General features: G+C 35.2%; 1 protein-coding gene across 16 annotated transcripts in view; it reads right to left on the reverse strand.

Moving 5' to 3' along the window:
• The window catches only part of LOC106870794 (uncharacterized), a 233,643-nt gene extending 216,760 nt beyond the window's left edge, over positions 1 to 16,883 (reverse strand). For all 16 annotated transcript variants that reach the window (XR_016244501.1, XR_016244499.1, XR_016244500.1 and 13 more), the window contains exon 1: positions 16,312 to 16,883. The gene's annotated coding sequence lies outside the window, so the exon portion shown is untranslated. The remainder of the gene's footprint in view (positions 1 to 16,311) is intronic.
• Positions 16,884 to 19,106: the final 2,223 nt, after the last annotated feature.

The raw sequence follows: 19,106 nt of genomic DNA on the forward strand, positions 1-19,106 counted from the left end.
TGGCCAGTTTGAAAATAAGATGGGTAGAATATTTGGGTTGGATATGGCCAGTTTAAATGCTAAAGGGTTAAATGTAAATGCAAGTATATATCTGGGTTTATAAGTTGGGTTGCACTGCCATTAGCAGACTGGGCAAGATGCTGCAAGGTTGACTTCGCCTTTCATCCTTTCATTTGAACACTGGAGTCAATATAACAGACTTGCCCCCTCCCTTAAAACTGCTGGCCTTGTCCCAATATTTGAAACCATTATTATTGTTGTTGAAGCTGCTGTTGTCCAGAATTATACTTTTCCAAGGCACACAGACTTCAAAACTACAGTATTTTTTTTCCAAATGGAAAATAAGTTTCAGTTTATTGCTGAAGTGGTTTAATTATAGAATACAGAAAATAACATTACTAGAATTACAAATTGACAAAAGAATTATGTCTATATGTATTTGTGAGTGTATGTGTATATATGACTATGCTACTGTTGTGTTATTGTTAGTCAAAATTTCAAGGAAGTGAATATTCTTTGCACAATGAATTTAGTATCCTAATGAGACGGGACAGATAGATAGATGGATAGAGAGAGAGAGATTTTTAAATTATGAGACTGCTACAATATTCCTTAAGTCTCAAATATATGAAAAAAAATAGTCACAAGTAACTATTTCCTGTTTTCATAAGAAAAATTATTAATAGATACAAAAATGGAGGTATGGGAAAATGCATTAAAACGATTTCAGGGCTTTATTTTGTTCCCTAAATTCTAAGATTTAATTTCTCTCTCTCTCTCTCTCTCTCTCTCTCTCACACACAAAATGTGTGCAAGTAATTTTCTTTGTGTTTCATTAGTAATTGTGAATGAATTTGTATAGAAACCTAAATTTATCTACAACAATTATAACTATTATTATAGTAATAATTTTAAAATCATCTCTGGCTAATTGTTGAGAGGACGTTAGTGTTGCCTTGACGGAGGTTTGCACTCTCTGAGTGCTTTTATTGTTGTTGTTATTATTATCAGCATTATCATTATTAAATAATTTTCAAATCAAACTTCAAACAGAATTTTTGACAGACTAAAAGTATATGTAAAGAATAAATATAAAAGAAGAAATGAAAAAATTTCATTTCAACATCGAAATCACTGAGTAACATATTTAACAAGAGCACTCGGAGAGTGCAAACCTCTGCCAAAGCAAAACAATGTCCTCTCAATGATTAGCTAGAGATGATTTTTAAAATGAGAATATCTGAAATAAACTTGACTGTTCTCACAAATGAGAATACTAAAAATGATCCTGACCGCTCTCAAAAATTAAGTAAAACAAAACGGAAAAATAATCTAGAAGCCTTGTCTGGTACCCGATCAATCCCAAAATCTAATCAGTTCATGCCAGTCATGAGGCCAAACATCCCTGAAAGTTTCATCTGAATCCATCCAGCGGTTCTTGAGATATCTTGTCCACAGACAAACAAACATAACTGAAAACGATACCTCCGCTTCCACGAAGGCGGAGATAATAAATAGATAAAAACAAATAAACAAACAGGTGAATTAAGTAGAAAAATGTTATCTAATAAACTTGTAGGTTTACTGGAAGAATGTCAATCAGTATTGAAGCAGTGGAAAAATAACCTTGTCATTCCAAATAAGGATTTATTCTGGAGAAACAAAGAAAAGAATTTTACAATTTCTCCTCTGTGTGTGTATGTGTGTGAATGAATGTAATAATAGCTGGGAGGAAAAATAAAATCAAAGAAAATCTGGAATATGCTTTTTGCTTTCATTTCTCTTTTCACATGTAAACCACAATGATGTTAGTGCAATATAGTGTATATCGAGAAATAATACATTTCTAAATCTCTCAGAGAGATTTATGCAGTAGTGATACGATGAAGCAATTGTATGCTGTCAACTTAATGTGACAGTCCCCTGAAGGGAATAATACTACTGTTGGTTAGACCTAAGAAGCTGCACCACTTCCTGTCGGCCTTGACACATTTCTTGTGTCCTTATATTTATAGGGGGGAGATATCATGTATATCATCATCATGGTTCTAGCATCTACTTTTTCATGCTTGCACGGGTCAGACCAAAAGCTTGTTGAGGTAGATTTTCTATAGCTGGATACTCACCAGCATATACAGATATATATTATCATCATCATCATTTAACATCCATTATATCGTATTCCCGAGCGTCATATATATATATATATATATATATATATATATGAGAGGTATTGGTATCCAGAAGAGCCAAGATGGCAGGTAAGGCTATGTAAGTGCTACAGGAGGACTGTAGATAGACTCTCGGTTCTGCCACATCTTTTTATGGCAATGCCTGCATCAAAACCTATGTCATGGTCTTTCAGCTCTTGCTTTCGATGATATTGAGAAGTGAGCCCTACATGCAAGCCCTACATGTTTTCAGCAGGATGTCCTTAATGTTGCCACCCCTCACTTGTTTCCATCCAAGGTAACATTTCTCCATGGCCAGACATGTTCTCTCAGTCTACTGGAAATGACAGACACTGCTTGTATAACAGTGGCACTTATTTACAACTATCATGCCATGCCAAAACAAGGAGACACAAACATAAACACACACACACACACACACACAACAGGCTTCGCTCAGTTTCTGTCACCCAAATCCTTTCACAAGGCTTTGCTCAGCCCAGCACTATACAAGAAGACACTTAGCCAGGGTGCCACACTGGGATTGAACCTGAAACCATGCAGTAGGGAAGCAAACTTCTTAACCACACAACACCACACCTGCACCTCTGTGTGTGCATGTAAATCCAAAGTATGGCTTTATAATTATAAAATATAAAATTTATAAAGACTATGAACAATAAGTGAGAAAGAATTCACGATAAAAGTAAAATAAATGTTAATGATTCTATTTGACAGACTTCATTATTTCACTGGTAGGCACATCACCATTACTAGCAAAACTAATATACAAAAAAACAATGCATAATGTGTGTGTGTGTGCACAGGACAGATATGCAGCCACATTCCCTTATTATTAAAACAGTAAAACAAGTTTATTTCCTTGGTTTTTGTTTCATAAAGAAGACTTCTCCAACTGACCTAAATCCATTCATTATTACTTAAGAAAACAACAAAAATACTCAAATATATTATGGACTGGATTTAATCACTAGGCAGAATAAATGCACATTTTTGGACAACTGATTGGAAGAGGGGACAACAAAGTTTTTTCCCCCCACCATGCTAGATTTTGTATAGTGCAGCTGAACTTGGATCCCACAAAAGGGGTGCCCACAATAAATGAATTTTCATACACACATATACATACACATGTATGTATGTATGTATGTATGTTTGTATGCATATATATATATATATATATATATATGACAGGCTTCTTTCAGTTTCTGTCGACTAAATCCACTAACAAGGCTCTGTTGAGCCGGGACTATTGCAGAAGAAACTTGCCCAAGGTGTCATACAGTGGGACTGAATCCTGAACAATGTGGTTGGGAAGCAAGCTTCTTACCACACAGCCATGCTTGTGCCTATATATATATATAAATATATATATATATATATATATATATACACACACACACACACACACACACATATATACATAAGAAACAAAACAGGACCATCAGTTCATAAATTATTTAATAAGTTTTTACAACACAATTGTAATCTGGCAACTGCTACAAAGAGTAATCTCAGTGACTCATTCTGCCATGAAGCAATCACGACCTGCAAAGGCATGTGGTGGTTTGTGTTTTGATGTAGCCATGGAGATTAATAAACTAGGTGCAGGCATGGTTGTGGAGTTAAGAAGTCTTCTTTCCAACTATATGGTTTTGGATTCAGTCCCACTGCATGTCATCTTGGGCAAGCATCTCCTATTGTAGTCCCAGGCCAACCAAAGCCTTGTGAGGGCATTTGGCAGGCAAAAGCATGTTTTTGCTAGAATACTGGAAATGAATGACATTCATTTACAACAATCATGTAATGTCAAGAGAAGGAGACACAAACAACCACACCCAAACATGTCTATATGTGTGTGTGTGGGTACATTTATGTTTACATTGCATGGTTATTGTAAATGAATGCGATTTGTTACCAATGTTCTGTGGGGGATAAAAAATGTCTGGCCTTGAGGAAATATCACCTTGGTGGGCGACAAGTAAAAGTTGGGTGATAGGAAGAGCATCTGGCCCAAAAATCTGCCTCAGTAAACTATATCTGACCCGTGCATACATGGGAATGTTGACATTAAAACAGTGATGGGAGCTACAACCTGCAGTTTACATTGCTGAAGCAACAAATTAGTCACAGGTAACATTGATTGTCATAAAACACCCTAAAAATTCCAAACTCACACACATACATTATCGCCATTCTTATATGTATGTCATTTTGTCCGTTTACAGTATTTTGTTAAGCATTTTGAACCAAGAAATTAGTCTAATTTTTATGTGTTTGATGACCTGAAAGTAACAAGGAAGTTCCTGAATTTCTCATTAAATAAATTTATTTATTTCATGAGAAACAAAATGAAGGGATAGATATCTAATTACATAGACAGGTTGTACTGTGAGTTAGCCTCACCCAGACTGGAACAACCTTTATCAAGATGCAGGCCACATGAGACATGGTTCCATCATCAGGTAGGTGGGTCATGCTACTAAAAAAACTGAAGGTAGGTGTGCCATTCAGAAAGCTCCATGAGCTGCAGGTTGTCCAATGACTGGTCTAAAACAAATGCATTATGAGTAAATAATATATTTATAAAGCTGACTGTTAAGTGTCAAATAAAGGAAATTAAGAAAAGAGGTCGTATTTACTAGAGTTGTTAGGATTTAGCCCTGAAGAGCAAAAAAATGAATTTATTATCTATTATTTTATATTCAACACTCATGTCTTGTCAGTTAGACAATGGGAAGGGTCAATAGGGGTATTATTGTTGGGCTACACTGAGGGCATCAGTGGACCTGAATATAACAAAACAAAGAAATAGAAAAGAAAAGAGAGGGAAAAATAGTTGACAGACAGACAGGTAGAGAGGTGTGTATATGGTATGTGGAGGGGGGGTGACAACATTTGGCACACCAATTAGATGCAGGCATGGCTATGTGGATAAGAAGCTTGCTTCTCAACCACATGGCTTTAGATTCAGTCCCATTGCATGGCATCTTGGGCAAGTGTCTTCTATTACAGCCTTGGGCCAACCAAAGCCTTGTGAGTGGATTTGACCATAAAACAGGTAGGATATTTGGACTGGATATGGCCATTTTATATACTGAAGGGTTAATAATATGCATTCTTAAAAAAATATGACTGGCATTTTATTCAGTGTCAGATTTGTGGTTGAATCAAACTCAGTTTTATTTATGACAAATGAAGATAATCTCACCATAGAATGCCAAAATTATTGTGAGATTTTGATAGTAGATAAGTAATCAGGCTTAAAGCTAGAGATAACAAGATTAAGAGTGAGAAAAGGCAATAAAATAGCACAAGTGTAACATTCAATATTTATTGTCTTGAAATTAGCACAAAGAATGAAATATGAGAACTAAGACAAGACAGATTTAATACCTGGTATTTGAATTTGTGGGTGACCCCCCCCCCCACCAAATGTCTCATTTTTATACATAGCCCCAAAACCCAGTAGCTATGTGGACTCCAGCTGAGAATAACTGATGTAAACTTGATGTAAACAATAATTATGTTTACAAGATAGTTTGGTAGAATATCCTGATAAATGCTATAGAAAAAGTCAAGAATGTCACAACTTACTATTTTACTAAGATTAGCTTTTGCTTACCTAAATATAAGAGGAAATTTCTCCAGTTAACTCTCTTAACAATCATGAAACATTCATAGTAAACTATGTGGTATTTTCTCTCAGCTATATTGTTAAATATTTAAATCAATATCAGACAGTCCCTCAGTTTGTTTACATACTGATCACTTCTAAACCTTACCAACTGAGCAAAATATGTTTTGCTGTGGAGGATTATAACAAGACTAAAACAAGTCCACAGATTCATTTCCACTGTCTTTATTTTCAGAAAATTGCAGTTAGTTGATCTTGTCAGAATTATCTCCCTTGCTTTTCATATATTTAAACAAACTTTAGGGTTTTTTTTTTTTTTTGTCAACTTACGTATTTACTATGTGTAGTGTTCTGAGGTGCTTTTCCTCAGTCATATAGAAAACCAAGATCTGGGAAATAAATCTTTTTTTTTTTTTTTTAAACTGAAGACAGATTCAACTAAGAATTTCACACATTCCCAATGCCTACCAACTCCAACGGTTTATTAAAAGGAGAACCAAATACCAACACTATGGCACATTTTTTCAACACTTTATCTTTCAATCTTGCAGCATTCACAAAATTGTTCCTGCCAGCTGGCTATTCTTCAGTCTAATGTATATATTCTACAACCTGAAGTCTTAATGGGAGTATACCCTCAAAACAAAGCTCCTATTATTCTTTCTTCACTCCCATCAACCATCCCTCACAACCATCATCCATTCTGCCTAAACCAATGCTTTAACACCACTAACTCCCACTCCCACATCATTTAATATCCAAACTAACTTGAGATTAGTAATCTTAACTTGTATTTTCTGAAGCTAGAAATAGCAGTCAAATCTCCCTTAAATCACACTTTTCTATCTTAAAAAAGAGAAATATATTGGGTAATGGGGCTCTAGATATGACTCCTTTGGTCATGGATTTGTCCAATCAGGGCTGACCTGTAGCTAAATAACAAGCCATACTATAACCACACACACACATTCGCCATGATAGATCGCTAGCCACTACACACATTTTTTTTCTCTCCTTGTTTCTTTCTGTGTTCCTTTCTGTGGAAGAGCATAGACTCGAAACGTAAAAGACTTTCTCAATTCCCGAGCGTTATACTAATACATTTGTTTGTTGTCTACACCACCTGTCTTCGTCTTTTGTCTTTTTGTGAATTCTCCCTATATATATATATATATATATATATATATATATATATATATATATACAGTATATCAAAACTGGATTAAAATTACAATAAAAATTTTTTCTTGTGTTTCCATACTTCATTTTCAAGTAAACTAATCTCTCATGTCTGGGTTAGTTTTCTGATGCTTTTGCTCTGAAAAAATTGTTTTTCCTTTTTTATCTTTGTAATAAAAAGTTGTTCTTTTTTATTACTTTCTATCTAAGCTCACATATCAACTTTTCAGAATACCTCTGGAATTATACACCCTAAATTCAACACTAATTTAATGTGCTTGGCAAATTTGGCAGAATCGTTAACACATTGGAAAAAATGCTTAGAATTTCTTCCAGCTTATGTTCTGAGTTCAAACTCCATGAAGGTCAACTTTCTTTCCCATCCCACTGGTGTTGATAAAAAATAAAGGGCTGATCTATTATAGGGTCGATGTAATTGACAAAACCCTTCCCACTAAAATTACTAGCCTTGTGCCAAAATTTGAAACAATATTAGCTAACTGGGGTAATCAAGTTTTGTAAACCCCAAGCAAAACAAAGCTTCAAGACCGTATATTCAGTTAGAAGTTGATAGTTCAGTGTAAAAGTACACGCAGCTGTTAAACTTTCAAGTTTTTTGCCAACTGGTTGAGAATACAACAATCTGGTAGTTGATAAGCAGAGTATTGATCAAAGCGCTCCAGCTATGATGATCCCATCTTCTAGTATATCAAGGATTACGTTGTCCAGTATATCCTTTATTTTAAAGGGCAGACTGTCAGAGAGATCTGACTGACCACTGTTTGAAGCAGGTCGAGTGACCGCGTAGAGTTATAAGGGTGGGCAATTCTGACCACACAAATATGAAACCGCTCACTGACGAAGTTTCCCAAAATAAAATAAGAGATAAAGAAAACGGAATCCTCAAAACTAAAATAGTAATTTAATATAGTTATATAACAAGGAATTTGTAATTAGCTTTCTCATTACAGATACACTTATTATTCGCCGCTGTAACTATACAGGTTCCCCATCCCCGTTGAAAAGGTTCCCTGATCAGCTCGATCGTTTTGTGGTTAATGTCAGAGTAACCAACGATCTGTGTAGTTCGTGTTTTAATTCAAACATGTCTATAAGTAGTGTATAGTAAGAATTTGATTCTTTATCGAAATCTATTCCTTATAATGTGTTACTATGGCACCCCGACCACCACCACTACCACATCCATTCCTATCCTACTGTAGGAGATAAGAGATATGCGAAATCTGCCGCAGAGTTTAGCTTCCTCATTTAAGCGGCTTCTTCTAAGATACCTTTCAACACTACTCGTACATTGCAACTCAGAAGTACAGCCGATACCTGAAACCACATGAGAATGGTTTCGAGTTTCATGATTTCCTCACATACATCTAGCAATTTTGAAAGGAGAAACAAATTTTTAAAAAAGAATAAAGAAAATATATACAAAATATAAAAAATAGTTAAATTCTTTTTTTTGTTTTTGTTCGATATACGAGTAGAGTTTTGCTGGGAGAAATGCTTCACCGTATTTCTTCCATCACTTTACGTTCAAATCCCACCGAGGCCGACTCTGCCTGTCATCCTTTTGAGGTCGATAAAATAAGTACCAGTTGAGTACTATAGTAGACCTAACCGACTTACCCCTCCCCAAAATTACTGGGCTTGTGCCAAAATTTGAAATAATTATTATTTAAACAGAATTCGTGCTCTAAATTGTGATGCTATCTCTGCCATTATCTATCTATAAGTCCAATTTAAAGAGATGACAAGAATGTAAAATAATGATTATCATTGAAATAATTGCAAGTTCTCAAACTGTTTCCGCGAACCAGGACACTTTCTGCGATTAAGCACCAAAACAAAAGACATGACATAATTAAATCTAACGGCTTTCGTAATTAAATGTCACCGACTTTTTTTCTTCTCTCCTTTTTTATGGCAATGTTTGTATTCGTATGTGAATTAATGCTATGAACTATTTAAAAATCAAAGCATTTACAAGGAATAAAGAAAGAAAAAGTATGTGAAACCAACGAGAGCTTGTTAGTCACGAGTCGAAAAAATAATTAACTTAATATAGCTAGCTATTTTTGAATCGAGAGAGTCGTTTTTAGCATCTTAGAAGAAAGACAATAAAACGAAATTTAGGTCTGACACAATGTGTAAAAACGACAAGAATTGTGCTAGGAAAGGGGGAGTGTTTAAAGAGATCCAAGAAGTTGGCATGTTAATTGAGAGAGAGAGAGAAGGTGCGTGTAGGAAGTGATGTCATGTCTATATATTAACCAAGCCGGTCTTACACGGCTGCCGTTCCAATGTTACAGTAATCTGTCGCAGCAACTAGTATTTCCTCAAAGAAAAAAAGAAAACGAAAATAAAATATTAACAGAAGGATCACAAGTGTTCGTTAATTTTTTCATCCCCACCCCCGCTTTTTTTTGCTTAATTTAATAGATTTAATTATCGTAATTATATTTTCCCCTCCAAAAGTAAACTACATCTTTTAATCATCACCAATCTCTCTCTCTCTCTCTCTCTCTCTTTCTCTCTCTCTATATATATATACTCACACATTTATGTATGCATGCATATATATACATGCATGCATGCATATATATACACACACACACACATGTACGTGTTTGTGTATGTACGTATACACGCGCGCTCACACACACACACACATTCCTAGACTGATAAAATAGATTATAAGGATTCCACAGGATCGTCGTTTTAGCTAATAAGCTGTAATTAAGAAGGATTTGACTTCGGTGACATAATGACAGTTTTCAGTCGAGTAGGGAAAAGAAATTGTTTTTTTCTTTCTTTATTTCTTTTTATTCCAACAAAATTGAAACCGAAACGATACGTGACAAGTTAGTTTGATCCGAAACTGGATGATTGCAGCAATCGAGATGTGGCACAGAAAGAAATGTTACTTATACAGATGAGTTTTAAAGGAAGGTATACGATGACCTAGCCAGATCAATTAACAGAACAGAATAGTAAAAACAAAAACAAATAACTGACATACAGTAGAAAGTATACTCAAGACATGAGGCCATACGATCTCAATTCTCGCTCCAGAAGCTACAGAAATAAAGTTAATAATCGGTGGATAAGGCAAAGATGTAAAAATTAATGATTTTAATCGTAGATAAATACCAAGTTTACATAAAGTATGAATAACATAGGAATAACTATTTTGAAGTCTCAAAAGAGAGACAGAACAAGGCAACTTAGTTACATAAAGGACGAAACCTTTCGGTTGTTGGTTCTTGCCAAGATTGTAATTTATATTTTCTCATGGATGGATGAAGGTTCAAATATATGGAGAAATAAACGTATGATTCTCAGACCCACGATTTGGAGAGAGAGAGAAAAGAGATAGTAATAGGTTGCCTTGACGAATCGTATTTATTACATCAACCTGAACACACAGATCATTATTAACATCTTAAAACACATCACAGATGCTACTGTAGAAAGGCTGGAGTTAATTTTATTGTCTGTCACTCCATGCTGGGTTAGTCTCTCTGTAGAAATGCCAAAATAATGAAGCGATTATTAAAAAATATTATTTCAGTGTTGATCCTTAAGCAGTATATTAGTTTTAAAGGTAGGTAGGTGTGTCGGTCAGTAACAGGGTCCCAAAGTCGCAACCAGCTTCCTTAGCAGTGTCGTGACAGGTAACAATCATTTGGCCCGGGTAGCAGCCAAATCTGACCTGCTTGCATTGTAAATTTAAACAAATTATCAACGAAATAGATGACAATAACCATGGCTATATATATATATATATATATATATATATATATATATATATATATATATATATATATATATCTTAGCATAATTTGTAATGGAGGGGGAAAACGAGAGCGGGTGTGTATATGTATATATTTTCTAGAGCATTGAGATCGTTTCAACTTAGAATGATGAAGAATAATATAAAATTGGAATAATGATTAAATCACATGGTACGTGTGTGTATACGTGTGTGGAGTTTGGTACCAGGCCCAGAAACGAACTGAAATGTATTATGCAACGAGCCTTGACTTTATGAGTGATTACAAGAGTTAACCAAATGAGATAACGAAGAAATGTCAATACAAAGATGTCTTTTTATCACACTAGTATTATTTAACTAACAAGAAATATGTACGCAATCTGAACTGAAAGGGGAGACGGGAGGGAAAGAAAAATGATTGAAATACAACATAGGTCAGAGGACGGGTCATTGATCATTCATTGTGTTTAAATATAAATCTATTTTCTGGACATGTATGTATATTTTTTTGATAATGTTGTGTGTAGACAAAACAAACTAACAGATGTTGTTAATCAGGCTCCCCTTTCAGTTTATAATTACTGAGATGTTCATTTCAGTAACACACAGTTTTTAATTATTGAGATGTTCATTTCAGTAACACACAGTTTTTAATTATTGAGATGTTCATTTCAGTAACATACAGTTTTTAATTATCATCATCTCTAAGATCAGTCTGATCTATAAAATACTTATCCTAGTGACCAATTTCTCAACTGAAAAAAGGTATAAAGACAATTATTTCGTAGAAAACAAAAAGGAAAAAAATGCTAATAATATATTGAATATGATTTTTAACTCGTCTCGCTAACAGTTTTGTTTCCTATAATAATTAACCTTTTGCTCGGCCAATTCATATATCCTTAATTACAGACTTTCATTATTTTCTGCAATTTAAGACATATGAAGCGACAGCAAATAAATAAATAAATAAATAAATGCATGTTTGAGGATAGTGATAACTGTCACAAGGATGAACATAAAATGAGGGATCAGTTTGTAATTACTCAACTATTGAATACTGATCCCCCTATTTGATTAACTCGCACATGCGTATTTAGAATTGCATGCATTCGTCATACACCAGAAAAGAGACAGAGAAAGAAATAACATCGATTATAAATTATGAATCAATTTATTTTTCTCCTTCATCCATGTTTCCTTGACAGAGAGGGGGTACCTGTATCTTTATTTTTAATTTTTGTTATCAAATTAAAATATATAAAATTAGTAGGAAAAGAGTTCGAGTTTATATGTAGTCGGGTAATAAATAAATAAGAAAAACCATTATAGACTGACAAATATTTCGTAGCAGAAACTAAAACAGCAACAGACCCAGACAGGTAGATGCCTTCTCAGCCTGTCACCTATTTAGGCACTTAAGTCTCTTGACTTGAAAGGTACATCAAACAGTCAGGTTGATTTAAAGATTGGATTAGGCCTTCATTGGTCAACTAATCTATTTTTATCTAGACACAAGATTATAAAAAATCCACGCGGCGGGAAACTGAGTAACGACAGCGAATTTATTAACAGTTTCAAAATATAGACTGTAGAAGCCGCTTATTATAATCATAGGACAGTGTTATCAGTTGTTATCGAAATTAGTGGATCCCAAGTACGCTCAGAATATTATTATAGCCTTCACATAAGGTTAACAACCGGTCGTTGTTATTTTTTAAAGGCTCTGTCCAAAGTGATCACAATAAGCGGCTTCCACTTTATATACATACACACACAAATCGATTCGATAGCTGACTGATACAGTTTTATGGAATCATTCGTACACCGCACAGAAAAAGATTAGATGTAATTGACCGTGATTTTAAATACAAAAATAATACACCTTAGTAGACAAAGAGTCTACAGTGTTTTACTTTCAAAGAAAACTGCTGAGAGAAAAGAAACTCTCCTCTGTGTGTATTTGTAAATATGTGTGTATCTGCATGTATACACACTTACAAATATACGTGTGTTTGTGTGTAAATTATACTTCACGCATCATACATGGCTATTATTGTGTTGTATATGTCAATTGCAGTGTCAATGCTGACCACATGCTCAGTTGAATGTCAAACACACACAGACTAGAGACAACTGATTAACACGCATGACATCTGTACACAAACGCAATGACATATACACACACTCGTGTGGAGACAGACAACAGAAATATATATACAGAGAAACACACACTATCTATCCCTAGACACAAATATATATATAGAGAGAGAGAGAGAAAGAGAGAGAGAGAGCCACAGATTCTCGAAATGGATTAACCAACAACGGTGTCCTCCACGCGGTCGTACGACATGCTAGAAACAGATACGAAATCCCCGAATCACACCCCGTCGTCTCAAAAAGTGGGTAAGGGCATACGAGATAATATATCCTAGATACCCTAAAAAGGTGTTCTATTAAGGATATATGATCGAGACTGATGTGTCTTTAATCATTATAGGTCTGCTTGATCAGTGATGAAGAGGAGAAATAGACAAGCCACCATGGAAAACACACTACGTGGGCGTTCGACGGGCTAGAATTAGCAGCCAAATCTCCCCCGAAATCATAGCCTTATTGTCTTGAATGGCAATAATTAAAAAGGGGACATACGAGACAGCGTTAATTCATGTGATATAAAAGCTAGGATAACCATGGTTAAATCGCCTTTGATCATTAATAATCGTATACCTGGTCGATTTGAGCTGACGAAGGGCTGGCTAAACAACGAAGCAGAAAAGGAGAGACTGGGTCGCATATGTCATAACAGATTAAATGAGGGATAGTTGAAATATGGATGAGAGAGGAAGCGGGTCTTGGCTACGAATAAATAACACACATGTGTGTACAATTTACATACGGGTGTGTATCTAAATACGTGTTCGGCAACGGGTACCTTACGTTCACAATACATAATAAGCTATGTGTGTACATAGAAAATATGTTAATGTACTGTGAGTGTTTATGAATATGCGTGTATATCTATTTACATGTATGCTCAAAGATGTGCAAGTATATGTAAATATTTGTACGTAGTCTGTCATCATTATTTGTGTATGCATTTGGAAACACAAATGCATATTCGTGCTGGGTGCATGTGTGTAGTGTATGTATATACACGTGTGTATGTATGTATAGATAGATAAACGTGTATGTGTGAAGAGAGAGAGCGAGAGAGAATTTGTACGTGTGTAATATGTTATACACCTGTGCAATTTGTTTTGCATGTGAATATGTAAGTTACCTGTGTATGGATGTCTGTGTGCTAGTAGATAGGTAGGTAGGTATCTATACGACTACTAATTGCCCTGTTCCTACCTTATTATTACCATATATAGGGATTGTGTGTGAAGAACAACCACAAGAGGCGGTCGTGGCAGCAGTAATGGGCAAAAAATGACGGTTAAACAATGCCTCTTTGATAAGAACTCTTAACTAAACAATTAATCCATTCTCTAAAGACAACCGACACAAAAACTTGTTCAACATAGGACATTTTTACGTTCAAACAATTTTGCGTGAGCAAGATGTTTGGCCAAACTTTCTAATATGCTGGGCTAGAATCGATATCAAACGGAATATGATATGATCAATATACCACAACTATTGTTGTTATGGTCATTATTGTATACGTCTGTTTCTTTTTTTTATTTCTTTTTCCCTCTTTCCTTTGATATACTCCATCCCATGTTTTTTTTAAACCTGTCCATGTAATGTCCTCCATTCCACGCCCTTGAGACAAATAAAGAACTAATTATTATTATTATTATTATCATAATTAATGGAATGGATACAACTTCGTGTTTACCCTGAATTTCTTCAATAAGCATTTGTAATCAAATTAAAACTTCCGTTATCTATCTTAGTGTTGTCGTTTAACCCCAGATCAGTCCAGCTAGAGCAACCCCGTGATAAAAGTTGTTCCTATCATGACCATTCCATCTTATAAATCAGACACAGAATATACACGTTGTGAAGGAAATGTGTCTTGCTATTTCTAGTAGATCGAATAACCATGAAAAGAATTTCTCTCTCTCTCTCTCACTCACTCACTCAGCAGATATGACTGTTATTTCTAGCAGGTTTATATGCAGCTTTCCACTTTACTTAATAAATAAATATAACCAACAAATCAAGATCGTTATTTTCTTAATTGTTAACGTAATGAGCGCCACAACTTCAAATTTTATTGTAAAAAAACCTCTAAAATCTCTTACATTTTAAGCTTAAATTTTCTAAGTTTATCTTCAACATCATCTTTAATTTATAAGGGCAGTTGATTGGTAGACTTGTTAGGGACGTAGGACAAAACGCCTTACGGTGTTTATTTCGGCTCCTTACATTCTGGGTTCAAACCCCGTCGAGGTCGACATTGTCTTAATAAAATAAAGTACCAGCCTAATATAGGGGTTGATTTAATCGCCCAACCATTCTACCAAATTTCTGGTTTTGTGTCTACATTAGAAATTACAATCCAACAAGATTTATTTTGACCACATTAATGTTCTTGAGAAGTATGAACGTCACAGCAGCATTTCATCTCTCGTTTAAACCAGAGCTTTCATGTCTAAGAAATTATTATTACTATTACATTCACTGAACGACACCAAGTACAACTGAGTGATGCATGAACATCACAGTTCCCTCAGCAAACAATTATATATCTCTTACATTGAATGTCTTACGTTAAAGAATTTATTATAATAATTATCATCAAATTACAACACGAAGACGAAGCAAAATAAAGATAGTAGTGGTTGTTGTTTAACTCCAAATCAACCTTGATTGAGCAGACCTACGATCTCAAAACTGATCCAACCATGATGATCCCTCTTTTTAGGGATACCGAGGATACAGTATCCGACGGGCTTTCCTCGTTTTAAGGTAGTGGGGTATCATTTGAGAAAGATTTAGCTGCTGTTTCTAGTAGGTCCAGCGACCGCGTAGGGGTTCGTAAGTTATCTCATGATAATGGTTTATAAGTAAGTCAATTGAAAAATATCCTTCCAATTCTATAATTTGACTGTTTTTATAGGGTGAAAGACGAACAAATAAATGAGCATGCACACACACACACACACACATACATACATATGTATGTATATATATATGTATGTATATGTATATATATATATATATATATATATATATATATATATACAAGAAACAGAATTAGAAAGATATGTACAATATGCATAATTGATATATATATATATTTATATATATATATATATATATACACACACACAAATATATAACTGACAGATATATACACATAAAAAGAAATGATAGTCATATATATACACGTATTTTTAAATATACATCGATTCCATTTATACACTGCTTTAAATTGTGGTCTTTCCTCGTTTTTTTTTTGTTTTTTTTTTTTAACGGAAACATACAGCATACACACACACACACACACACAAAATAAAACGTATGTAAGAAATAAAATAAAGGTGTTGGCGACTTACCCTTTATGAAAGGTTGTTGACATTCGAAACGAAGTCCATATTGTTGTAAAATTGAAAATAAAGAGAGAAAGAGAGTGAGAGAGAGAAGAACTGTATGGCTTTGATGGGAGCTCAGATCGAAAGAAATAATGGTAAGGAACTTATGGGAGGTAGTTGGTGTGTGTGTGTGGTTGGTGCTTGCTGTTCAGTTAGTTGGGTGGTTTGGTTTGTGTTGTAATTATGAGTTTTAACTTCGGTTTATCCTTTAATTTTTCGAAGTTTGGAATGAAGTACACACACACACACACACACACATATATATATATATATATGTGTGTAATACCAACTGTTCTTCTTTGACTGGGGAGGGGTGGATGGGTGGGTCAGGGCAGGGTGGAAAATCCGTGAGATTTTGGACAGAATGACCGTTGTGGTGGCGGTGGTGACAACAGACCAGAGATGCCTGTGGTGATAGAGATTATAATGGTGCTGCTGTGCTGGTAGTAGTCCTTTTGGTGCCGGTACAAAACCAATAATTATTTCAATGCTGCTAAAACAGCAGCCGCTACTGCTCATACATATTTACTACTGCTGCGATTACTACTACAACTACTACTAATACAACTGCTGATGACGGGGGTAGTAGTAATAGAAAAACGTTCCCTCCTTTTCTCCCTGTCTATCTCTCTGTAAATCTATCTCTTTCCACCTCTCACTCACTCTCTCTTTACTCTACTCTCTTACGCTATAACTTCACCCCCTCTCTCTTCACTTCATCTCTCTACTTTCCCTTTCCCTCACGTTATCATTCTCTTCCGCTCTTTGTAACTGTATTTTTTCTCTCCCTTGATTTCTTTCCTTCTTCTTCTTCCTTTTCTCTCTCTCCTTCAATTCGTCTTTCTTTCTCTGCCTCTCACTTTCCCTCTCACTATATTTCTTTCCCCTTCACTTGCTATCTAGCAACCAGTCATGTTTATACCCCCCTCTCTCTCTCTTTCTTTGTGTGGGCAACGTCCACCAATGTCATTTTCTGTCTTTCTTTGACCATTCTAATTACAACGGCTGTCACTTCTACCCCTTGTTCTCTCTCTCTCTCTCTCTCTTTCTCTCTACCCTTTTCTTATCGTTCTCTAATTCTAACCTTCTCTCTTTCTCTTCTTTAATGATAGAAACTGCTTTTGTCTCTCTGTCCGTCTCTAATGGCGTCTCATGTATATATCACTGTCCATTTCTCTTTCTCTTTCTCTATCTATCTATCTAAAAAAATATACAGAGAAAGAGATAAAGACATGGCAGCTGTTGTCATTTACTGTCCCTTTCTTTTCACACATACACACACTCTCTCTCTCTCTCTCTCTCTCTCTCTCATACTGTTAGTCTTTCTCTTTATTTCCTCCCTCTCTGTTGTCCTCTCTCGATTTTCTAGTTTCTGTCATTACCTCACCGCCGTTGATCTATTTATATCTCTTTTCCCTCTTCCTATCACTTTCATTTATTCACCCTCTCTCTCTCTCTCTCTCTCTCTCTCTTTCTTTGTAACAACCTTTCTCTCCATATCTTTACCTCCTTCTATTTCCGTTCCTTCTCATTTTCTTTCAATCATCCTCGTTCTCGACTCCCAATTATTTCGTGTTCTCTCTTTATCGTCTATTCTCATCTTTCTGCCTTTTCCCCACTTGGATCTTTTATTCTTTTACTCCGGATCCCTTCTACCTTTTCTATTTATTTATTTCTCTCTCCGCACTCTCTCTCTCTCTCTCTCTCTCTTAATTTATGTATCAACTTCTATTTACCTAGCAACCTGCTTATTTGCACAGTCTATTACATACCTTTCTCTTTCTACAGTTACCTACATGCATACCTAATCACCTATCTACATATCTCTAGCAACCTATTTATCGGCACGTACCTTTCTCCCTACCAGTTCATCTATCTACCTGTCTGACAGTTACCTTTCTCCCTAACATTTTTTCTTTCTATCTACATTTTGCAGGGTCTCACATATGTAATTTGATGAGTTGAAAAACTTCGATTATCGAGATTAGTCATTCATTCACACTAACTGGAGTTGTCTAAAATGAAAACTAGAGACAAGGGAAATAACTCTAATAAAATCAACTAATTGAAATGTTTGAATAAATAAAAACAAGGTAGACGAATGCATTTTAATCAAATTAGACCTCCTCAGACAAAAATATTCTACTCAGATAGCAAATCTTTTATAATAATGACAAATATGTTGATTTATAAAATCGTATGTATATAGGCGTAGGTGAGTCTGTTTGGTAAGAAATATTCTTCCCAGCTACACAGCTCCGGTTCAGTTCCACTGGATAAACAGACGTTCGTATTTGTCCCTCGCTGCTGCTTGATAAGTGGTGTTAGTTTGTTTGCGTCTCCGTAACTTAGCGGTTCGACCCAAGTGACTGATAAAATAAGTACCAGGCTTTAAAAGAAATGAATAACTACTGGAGCCGATTCGTTCGACTAAAACCCTTCAATGTGGTGTTACAGCATGGCCGCAGTCCAATAACAGAAACAATTAAAAGATAGAAAAAATCAAAATACATTTAGAGAGAGAGAGAGAGAGAGAGAGAGAGAGAGAATGTGTGTGTGTGTGTGTGAGGGAGAGAGAAAGGGGTGGGTGCTATTGGGAAAGTGACAATCTAGCTTAGAGGTTGCTTGTAACAGAAACTGTTCAGGATGGAGAGAAAGAACGGACGATGTTGCAGAGTGAGATGGAGAAAAAGAGAAATAGGAGAAATATAACTGATTATAAATATCAACAACAGTATGACTGATGTCAGGTATCTTAA

Source organism: Octopus bimaculoides, chromosome 15 (genome assembly GCF_046866305.1).
Source record: "Octopus bimaculoides isolate indiv1 chromosome 15, ASM4686630v1, whole genome shotgun sequence".
NCBI classification, from domain to species: domain Eukaryota; kingdom Metazoa; phylum Mollusca; class Cephalopoda; order Octopoda; family Octopodidae; genus Octopus; species Octopus bimaculoides.